A 6,073-nucleotide genomic window follows, 5' to 3' on the forward strand; every position below is an offset into this window, starting at 1 on the left:
TATAGACAACTCAAGTTGGATAGCTTGGGATAGCTAAACGCATAATAGCAGCTTTTTTACTCTAACATCCACCATACAAACATCTCTCTCCTCTGTCTCTTGGGATGTGGGACAGCTAGCTTAGCTCAAGACTGGTCCAGAGATTTTTGAGGCCCGGGGTGAAGTCAAAAAATATACCTCACTTCATATAAAAAAATTATTTGTTTTTACACGTAAGATATTAATAAAATTATATTTAGAAAAGCACTTCAAACTCAGTAATTTTGAAACACGGAAAAACTAATTTATTTTGTATCGAGAGAAGGAAACAAAAAAAACTTCAGGCTTACAAGTAGATAGATTATGAGTTTTGTCTTCCATCTGAACTTTTAAAGTGTTTTTGTAAATTGTGAGGTGTTTTTTCTTATTTACTAACCTTGTCAATATAAGACTAAAAAAAATAACGATATTTTCAAGTCTTTAGGGATATGTATAATTAATGAAAGGGCACCAAATAAAACCTTTGGATGACACGTCATATGATTTGCAAATTTGGTCTAAAAATTTAGTTTACGCATTACCTTTTGTTGAAGATTAGACTTGAATTGGAATGAATGTTTAAAAATATCAACTCACATAATTACTAGCTACTAATTAAAAATAAATTAACAACCAAACAAAAATTCATAAAAAATAAACATGCACATAACATTTCGAACTTAGGATCTCTTGCTAATTTTAAATACAAAAACCATTGCTTCTAATTAAACTTCTAATCATTTAGCCAAATTTTATAAATTTATATTGTTATAAAAAGAAATTTGTAAAAATTTAAATTTAAATAAGCACACATTGTGTTTTGAACCCAAAACCTTCTCATTAATTTCAACCAACATAATCATTTGTTCTAGTTAAATTTCTTTGTCATTAAACCAAATTTTATAAATTTATACTTTTATGAAAACGTATATAAATATCCCACAATAATAATTTTGGTGCCTCTAATTTTTTTGGGCTCCAAACGGTCGCCTTGCCTGCACTGGGCCTGGGCCTACCCTTAGCTAATAGGTAGGCATCGAGTCATCGACCCACATCTCTCGCAACCCGCCACGCCCACCATACGACATTGCTTGCAACGTCGTCGGTGTTGCTCGCAACGAGACGAAGAAGAACGCTAGCTAAAACAAAAACGATGAACACCGGCAGATCGAAGAAGCAGATCGCTGCAAAACTGAAAAGAAGATCGAAGGTTTTTCTTATTTGTTACAATTTTTCTAGACAAACATTTGCTGAGTTACAGATCCAATTTGATTGAAAATAACTCATCCCATTATACCTACCAAACGAGCCTTTATGTCCAAGCAGTGTGACAGTACGTGTTTAATCTTTTGTGTCCAAGCAGAGGCTTTCGGCCCGTCAAGATTTTCCTACCATGCACAACAAGAAAGTGCGAAATAATTTGCACAAATCAAAAGAGCATCTCCAAGGAATTTTTAATTTTTTTTAAATTAGCAAGTGAACAATGTTAAAAATTAATTTAGCTATTAGTTTAATTTTCATCTTCAAGAACACTCTTTATTCTAACAAACTTTGAAAACATTCAAATTCAACTTACTCATTTTTTTTAAAACAACCCTCATTGCATCGTGAGGATTTTCAGTCTTGATTCGAGGAACCTCCTGACCTGTTGTTTGATCTTTTTGTGCTTGAATGTAATGGTTGGTTGTTTTGTGAGGGGCTGCTCTGTTGTCCCCTTTTTGTGGTTTGTATTGTAATCAACCTTTTTTTGTATTGAATGAATTTGCTATCGTTGCTCTTAAAAAAAAAGGCCCACCCTTGAGTTTTATTTATTTTTTTAATATTCAGCTGATGAACAGTTGCTCTGTAAAATTAAAGAGCAACTGTTCATTATACTATAATAGAGACTTTTTCATAGAGTCTGTTGGAGATATGTTTTTTTAGATTGGCTCTTTAAAATAGTGTTTGGGTTGTTTTACACACTTCTTACGAGTAGTAAATTGCCCTAGCGGTCAAGACATTTCTTTTCAACTTGCTGCATCTGAAATTTAAACACTCTCCCCTCTCATTCTAGTGTAGAATATCGCTTGTACTAAAAAAAAAAAATCTAAAAACACTTTTTACTTAATGAGACCTCCGTATTCAATTATGCAGTTTTGTTGTGCATTAGAGAAATGTCATCCCCGTAGCCAGTGCTCTAGAAAGAGGAAGAGAGATATCCTAGTTATAGCTAACATTCCGTTAGGAACACCAAACTGGGTTTCATTTGGTGGGTTGGCATGGACTAAAGCTTTGTATTTTGAATTGGTTAGGCGAGGAGAGGTGACAAGTTGAGTGATAACTAACATCGAGATACTTGTCTGGTGTTCGGTGTAGACAACTGGAAGTGATTGCAACTTCTTAAGCACCTCACACGCACCCACTCCTCTCAACGAAACCACTCATCCTCTCCCGAGTGCACCATTAAGCCGACATCCCGGTCAATCGATGAATACCCCTCATAACGCCCACGACTCATAAAACCCTCACAACCCACATTTTGAAAACTTAGTGTTGATTGAGTTTTCGAGTCCAATTTGACTTTCGGTTGCAAATGTTTTACCAAGGTAGTTTGGTTGCGATTCGGATCCTAGAAACTAGTGACGCTATTCGAGTCTTTACCCACGAAGGTCGAAAACAATGGCATTCGCAGGTGGCAGAGCTGGTTGGAAAATTTAATATTATTATTGTATTAAATTTATTAATTAAATGAAAATTAGAAGTGGTCCATTCTGATGAAAAGATGTGCCTATCTTAATTAAAATGAATTATAACTTTTAACGCTTCATGAATAGTCACATGCTTTCCAAAGAAACATCTCAACTTCTATAAATAGGGAAAACCCCTACAGTAATTAAAGAACTTTTCATTGTTTACACTAGCATTTGCCTACGCATTTTTTTAGAAAAATGGGAAGGAGAGAGGGAGAGAGAGAACGTGAGAGAAGTGAGAGGTTTTTTTTTAATTTTTAATTTTTTTTAATTTTAAATATTAGAGATGTTTTAACTTCACCGCTAGATGATGCTTCAATAAAAAACAGTAAAATTTAGACATTTGAAATTACAATATTGCTCATCATTTTTTTATATGAGAGAAGACTAAATAGTCTTTTCACTCTCTTTTGGTTGACAAAGAGGGTTTCATTAATGTAGTTTTAGATAATCATATATAGAGTGCACTAAACATTAGAGAGTCTCATTGAGTTCATATGAGAGAGTTTTCAACACAATGGTGGTTTATTGGAGCCTTGTGATTTGAAGTGCTGCTATTATAAGGACATGGTTGTTGTATCCTGAGAGACAAGCGACAATCAACCATGATTACAGTAATGAGATGTAAACTTGTCTTAAGGACATAATATCTAATATTTGCCTCGACCAATTTTCAAGTTTTTCTAATCATGTGCATTTAACATTATTTGTTCTTGTTCTGTGCATTAAATTGTTTATGTAATTGCATGAATTATTTTTTGATTTTCAATGTGATTTTATATAGCAATTAGACTCTATTTGTCCAACAATCTTAAGACAAGTTTACATGGTTTATTTAGTATACTTTATGATTGAATAAAAACATGAAAATCGATATTTTTAAGTTGATTAAAAGGGGACGTTTGCGTCCTGGGAATTTTGCTTAAATTGATTCATTTTTCAAGTTGTTAAGATCTTCATCTTGCTATGCACATATATTTCTCTCTTGCTTCATTTTATTGACATAGCTTTGAGAGACCTGGTATGTTAGGTAAAAATATATGATACTTATTGTCGACTTTGTTTATGCTCATTTCAAATTGAACTACTTAGTTTCTGAATGACCACACGTGACTGTGTTGAAAGTTGAAACTACAAAGTTTGTTTCCTGTAAGCAAGTAATTTACAAATGCACACAAACAACAACAACAACAACAATAACAAAGTCTTTTTCCATTAAGTGGGGTCGGCTGTATGAATCCTAGAACATCATTCCGCTCGATTCTGTGCCACGTCTTCCGTTAGATCCAAGTACTCTAAGTCTTTTCTTAGAGTCTCTTCCAAAGTCTTCCTCTACCCCTTCGACCCTGAACCTCTGCCATCATTTCACATGTCCAAACCACCGTAACCGATTATCTCTCATCTTTCCTTCAATTTCGGCTACTCCTACTTTACCTCGGATATCCTCATTCCTAATCTTATCCTTTCTCGTGTGCCTACACATCCAACGAAGCATTCTCATCTCGGCTACACCCATTTTATGTACGTGCTGATGATTCACTACCCAACATTATGTGTCATAAAGCATTGTTGGCCTTATTGCCGTCCTATAAATTTTTTTCTTGAGCTTCAATGGCATACGATGGTCACACAACATGCCGGATGCACTCTTCCACTTCATCCATATAGCTTGTGTTCTATAGTTGAGGTCTCCATCCAACTCTCCGTCCTATAAAATTTACAAATGCACACAGCGACCAGGAATATAACAATCTACTTGCTTTCATAACTCTACCTTTATAACATTCTTATGCGATTACATTTTTATGACTTTTCAATCTGTCCGTTATTTGGTTACTCAATGCAGAAACTGTATGCGGCTCTTCTCTTAGTCGCATCGTTTCGTACTGGAATCTATTTTGGATTAATGGATGAGTTCTTGCAGTGCAATCGGTTCATATCCATGTGGCATACGTATACAGATATACATATATGTGTGCTTGCTTTTAAGTTGATATGTTATGCAGAATTTGAAAAAAAAAAAAAAAAAATTGCATATGGAATGCATTCCCAATCAAACGGTTCTGCTCTTGTTCCCAAGCACATAGATTTCTTCAGCATCTAGATTTCTGAAATGCTTAGCACAAAACCCAGTATCTATTTATGATATTCCTACCAGTTCGGTTCTTGTTTGTATATTTATACCAATACTTATTTGCATAATTATATCTATACATATATATATATATATATCTATACATATATAATCGCATATATATATTGGAGGAATATTGGAGCTTAATGTCTCCAAATGATTATTTATATTATACGGTAAAAATGATCACGTTAATGAGAAAAGAGAGCGGAAAGAAAGGAAAGTACACAGTTAATCACATTAAAATATAAGAAAAATAAAAAGGACGAAAGAATACCATATTAAAATATGATTTGCCTTTACCGGGCTAAGTTATTTCCTAATAATTACCTAATTAATTTATTAAGACCCAGACAATACTCAACGTTTATAGTATTACCGCAAATAATGTGCAAATCTAACGTTTCTCCTTTAAACTAGAGCGAAGTTTTTGAAGAGTGTGGATAGTAATTTAGTTTTGTGTGGCCAATTTAGTAGTATTTTTTTTTACTTGTAAATAAGAAGTTTTATGTTTAAATTTCAAAAATGATTTCTCACCTCCTTACGTAAATATATCGTTAATATCATCTTCTTCGTTCCTTCTTCTCCTCCTCTTTGTCATGGCGGGTTCGTTTTCTCCGATTCTCTCGATCAACGAACTTGCAGATGAATCCGACGAAGTTGTTCTTGAATACCCTAAGCTACACTTCACTCAAAAAATTTATAATATCCAATTAATTAGCTGATGGGGGCTTGCATACATCACCTACTTCATGGCAAGTGCAGTATTTACTATTTATAATATGCTGGGTAATATATAAAAACACACACCTACACATGCATGTCCCCTGGATTAGGATCCTGTACCAGATAATTAATCTGGACCATTTCAAAAGTATCTAAGGGTTATTAATTACATATATATTATTTAAAAAAAAACATATTATTTATATAATAAATTTAAATTTTATATTAAATTAACTTAAATCTGCCTAGGCGCTAGGTCCTTTTTCGTCGCCCGATTAGCGCATAACATCTTTTCAAACCTTTGTTTGGAGTGTAAAGTGATAATTTTGGAGTGCCAATATCATTCCCTATAAGTAGACTATTTTCATATAATATATATGGGGACGAATCCGTGACACCATTTTTTTTACATAACTTTTGACATGTTTTTGTAGACATTACTTTGTAATGTTCAACGATCCTAACA

The sequence above is a fragment of the Pyrus communis genome, chromosome 14 (genome assembly GCF_963583255.1).
Source record: "Pyrus communis chromosome 14, drPyrComm1.1, whole genome shotgun sequence".
NCBI classification, from domain to species: domain Eukaryota; kingdom Viridiplantae; phylum Streptophyta; class Magnoliopsida; order Rosales; family Rosaceae; genus Pyrus; species Pyrus communis.